Below are 5,030 nucleotides of genomic sequence, written 5' to 3'. Positions count from 1 at the left end.
GTGTAACCCATTAATTTTATTATCTAGTCATCCTAAATTTATGACAAATAAAATTAATAGTTGGTTTTCCTTTGGTCACACAAAACAATAGCAGTGACTCCATTGGGGAGGATACTATCACTATGTGAAAATGTGAAATAGACTTCGCCAATGGATACTTCGGCAATTAGTAATGACGAAGTAATATATGATAATCAACTTCGATAACAAATTCGATATAGTAAATTTGATTTTAGACTTCATAGGTTTAAAAATACGAGTCTCACTTTTAATTTTATCTGATATTTTACTTCAAAATATATATTTGATGAAGTAATACGTTATAAAATAAAATTTATATAGCTAAGTGGTGAAGCAATAAGTAAATGGATTAAAATTTGTGGTAGCTAGGGCTTGAACCGGTTTACCTTTTTTCTCAACCCCTGCTAAAACCCAATTCTACCAAAAGCTTCGATCCTATCTCATCTTTCTCCTTCGCTTTTTATCCTCGACGCGTGACGGCCACCCAACGAACAACCTCACTTTTTCTCCCCGACGTATGACGACCACTCGACTGCAACCTTCTCTTTCGTGTTCACCCACTACAAGAAAATTAGGATTTCACAACACTTAAAAGACAATATTTTTTTTTAAAAATATTGTCTTTTATTTTTTTACAATACTTTTCACTAAAATCGTTGTCTATATTTTATATTTCTTATAAAAGATAATGCTTTTTTAAATAAGTGTTATCTATTAGTATTTTTTTAAAAAATCAAAGGTAATGTTTTACAAAAAAAAAGTATTATCCATGAACGTTTTTTTTAATATCTATAAGAAGGGTTGCCCAAAACCTCCCTGGCCGAAAACTTCACAAGTGTTGTCCAAAACCTTCCTCGCCGAAAACTCCACGAAATTAAAACCTAGCCTCTCAAACTCATGTCCGTCGAAACTCCACAAAAACGCATCTCTGCCGAAACTCCACAGAAATCTATCTCCACCGAAACTTTCCTCCCACTGTCCGCACCTAACCTCCTTCGTGACCTAGCCTCATCTGCCACCCCCACCAGCGACCTAGCTTCCTCCTCCACTTCGTCGTCGCTCTTCTTCGTTGCCGTTTTCTTTAACTCTTTATCTTTGCGGTCGTCGTTCACTATTTTCCCCTATGCCAGACGACGACGAGGGCAGAGGAATCAGGAGGGATTTTTTTTTTCGAAGTTAGGTAACATTGACAACACTTGTTAAAGACGAAACCACTTGAGGGCAGAGACATGGGCAAGTCAGAAGAGGTTCTGAAGGCTGCAAATATAGACGAGGAGGCGAAGGGGGCAAACAGCCATATAGGTAAGGAGGCGAGCAGTTTATTAAAAGGTTCTACGAGCAGCTTCGCCTCCAGCAGAGGATTACTCCAATGACTCCGGTGTAGAAATGATTCACTTGTCTTCTTCTAATCCTGAAACCCTCGTCTTTGCTTTTTCAAGTCTGATTGGGAATTTGATTGAATTTCTTTAGTGGAAAATTATGCAAAGTAATAGATTTTACCTTTTGGAACACTCGCATGGCTTCTTCTTGAGTCTTTTCATCTTTTCTCATCCATTTTGTTCTTTTTTTTTAATAGACACAGAGTTTATTCATTTGATTGCTCTTTTGAATGAATAAATAGGCTGAAACAAAACAACTCATATATGAACAAACTGTTTACTTTCTTCATTTGCAACTTTTGCAGTAGATTTGCCTTGCGATAGTGATGTTTTTTTGTAGTCCCTTTGACTTGGGTAGGCTTTTCCTTCGTGATCGGCTTTGTGAAGGCAGTGAGGAAGTTCACTTCGCCGAGAGCACAACGCAAGAGATTGGTAACGCCTCTTTTTTTGTAATCAGTGCTTCTCTTGCCCTTGGATTATCTCAATAGGATGTTCTGTTATAGGTCAATAAGAATGCTTTCTTACTGAAATCAATAGATAAATTGTTTCTGAAGGGAAGGAATGAAGTAAATAATGCGGTTCTCTGAAAGAGCTTCTGCAAAAGGTACTGCTACAGATATTTTTCTCCTTCAATGCCACATTATATGTTTCATATTCTCTAATTCTATGAAGGTTGGTCAGATGATATGACTGAAATTTGTCAATATATACTTTAACCCGCTTGACAAAATTCAATTTTTGCTGTGTACGGCTATTGTTGATAACTGGATGGCTAAGATGGATGGCAGAGGAATTTTTATCATATTTTTAATATTTAGAACTATAAGTTTATCCTGATAGATTAACATACAAAAGTTATATGTACTAAATCTAATGTTACTGGATCTATTTTCTAAGTGCTATCCGATAGGAATACAATCTTTAAACATGCTCTAAATGGCTAATTGGTATTGTTGTATTGATTTACCATTTATCTCATGAATTTAAACTAACAAGGGAGTAATGTGATCAAATACTTTTTAAAATGGTATATTATTTCTTATAGAACAAGCCATCTCGAATAAAGAATAATGCCTTAAGAGCCGTAATTTTGTTTCAAATCATTTACTGATCATCTCAGTATTTGATCGGCATAATAAGAGGTTAGCACTTCAAACATACTGATCTACATATCTTAACTTTGTTCCAAACCAAGTAGTGAACTGTCGAAAGAGGATCTAAATACTAATCTAAATGCTTTACAATATCTTGTTCCTATTTTAAACATCAAGAGTCAAGAGCTAAGGAAAAAGAAGCCAAGAGAATGGAGAGTATACCTAGAGAAGATGAAGGCTTGCAATTAATCCTCTTATTGGGTTTATGAAGTTATTTCTCAAAAGCTCAATCATTTGATTCCCTAACATCATTATTTGTTTGCTCAATTGATTTTATTGTAAATTGAAGAGTTTGAATGTGTGGGCTTATAATAAGCTTTCACATCATCAAGCATATCTTGGGTGAAGCTATTGAATGTTGTTAATTGCTCACATTTTCATGCATGCATCTTTTTGTCTTACTGAATTCTTTTTATGCATCTATATTTTCTATTAATATTAGATAGAAGTTGTGTCTTGTTGATTATTTGAATGACAGATTATTTTTTATGACTGAATTGTACATTCATGTATTCCATGAATTCTGTTTGTTACTATCTGCATGAGTTTCAATATAAGAACTTTTTTCACTGTCTTATCTGTTGGTTGTCAAATTGTTGGAAGAATTTCTTGTAAAACATTATGTATTGTGAATGGAGACTATGCTTGGCAAACTATTGTGACCAAGTACGTAGTAGATTATACTGATTTTGAATGCATTCAATTCATTATAGGTTGTAAAAATAATTTTCTATTGTTTACAATGTAGTGGGGTCAAGATATACAATGCATCAAGGGGTATTTCAAAAGGACCGGGTTTTAAACAATTGACAGTATGTATTGTGACTATGTATTTAGACGATAATTAATAATTTTTATTATTTGGATTGTGACTTATTGTACAACATTTTCAATTTCATTAGGGTAATCTTAAACAAAATGGTGGTGTTGAATGTGGCTATTGTGTGATGCGGTACATGAAAGAGATAGTCTTGGATGAAGATTCACAATTGGAGAGAAAGGTGAATTTCTTCTTTATGAAATATTTTCTTTATAAAATATTGAGTCATTTTTTATTGATCCTCAAACTTCTTTCTTTATGAAAGAAGTAGAAGTAGACGAATTCGCTCCATTCACTTCTGACTTCATCATACTGAGATTTATTGTAATACTGTTTATTTTTTGAAGCTGCAAACTGAAACATTAACAGAAGTTTGAGGATCAATAAAAAATGACTCAATATTTTATAAAGAAAATATTTCATAAAAAAGAAATTCACCTTTCTCTCCAATTGTGAATCTTCATCCAAGACTATCTCTTTCATGTACCGCATCACACAATAGCCACATTCAACACCACCATTTTGTTTAAGATTACCCTAATGAAATTGAAAATGTTGTACAATAAGTCACAATCCAAATAATAAAAATTATTAATTATCGTCTAAATACATAGTCATAATACATACTGTCAATTGTTTAAAACCCGGTCCTTTTGAAATACCCCTTGATGCATTGTATATCTTTACCCCACTACATTGTAAACAATAGAAAATTATTTTTACAACCTATAATGAATTGAATGCATTCAAAATCAGTATAATCTACTACGTACTTGGTCACAATAGTTTGCCAAGCATAGTCTCCGTTCACAATACATAATGTTTTACAAGAAATTCTTCCAACAATTTGACAACCAACAGATAAGACAGTGAAAAAAGTTCTTATATTGAAACTCATGCAGATAGTAACAAACAGAATTCATGGAATACATGAATGTACAATTCAGTCATAAAAAATAATCTGTCATTCAAATAATCAACAAGACACAACTTCTATCTAATATTAATAGAAAATATAGATGCATAAAAAGAATTCAGTAAGACAAAAAGATGCATGCATGAAAATGTGAGCAATTAACAACATTCAATAGCTTCACCCAAGATATGCTTGATGATGTGAAAGCTTATTATAAGCCCACACATTCAAACTCTTCAATTTACAATAAAATCAATTGAGCAAACAAATAATGATGTTAGGGAATCAAATGATTGAGCTTTTGAGAAATAACTTCATAAACCCAATAAGAGGATTAATTGCAAGCCTTCATCTTCTCTAGGTATACTCTCCATTCTCTTGGCTTCTTTTTCCTTAGCTCTTGACTCTTGATGTTTAAAATAGGAACAAGATATTGTAAAGCATTTAGATTAGTATTTAGATCCTCTTTCGACAGTTCACTACTTGGTTTGGAACAAAGTTAAGATATGTAGATCAGTATGTTTGAAGTGCTACCTCTTATTATGCCGATCAAATACTGAGATGATCAGTAAATGATTTGAAACAAAATTACGGCTCTTAAGGCATTATTCTTTATTCGAGATGGCTTGTTCTATAAGAAATAATATACCATTTTAAAAAGTATTTGATCACATTACTCCCTTGTTAGTTTAAATTCATGAGATAAATGGTAAATCAATACAACAATACCAATTAGCCAT

The 5,030-nt window shown here is 32.8% G+C and overlaps 1 long non-coding RNA gene across 1 annotated transcript; it reads left to right on the top strand.

The window, feature by feature from the left end:
* The first annotated feature begins 1,424 nt into the window (after positions 1-1,424).
* On the top strand, positions 1,425-3,348 carry LOC121973272. Its single transcript, XR_006109466.1, has 3 exons — positions 1,425-1,832; positions 1,904-2,004; positions 3,303-3,348. It is a non-coding gene; the product is annotated as an uncharacterized LOC121973272 (long non-coding RNA).
* Positions 3,349-5,030: the final 1,682 nt, after the last annotated feature.

Source organism: Zingiber officinale, chromosome 4A, assembly GCF_018446385.1.
Source record: "Zingiber officinale cultivar Zhangliang chromosome 4A, Zo_v1.1, whole genome shotgun sequence".
Taxonomy (NCBI): Eukaryota; Viridiplantae; Streptophyta; class Magnoliopsida; order Zingiberales; family Zingiberaceae; genus Zingiber; species Zingiber officinale.
The sequence above is the reverse complement of the archived record's forward strand: the minus strand, read 5'-3'. Positions and strand labels throughout refer to the sequence as shown.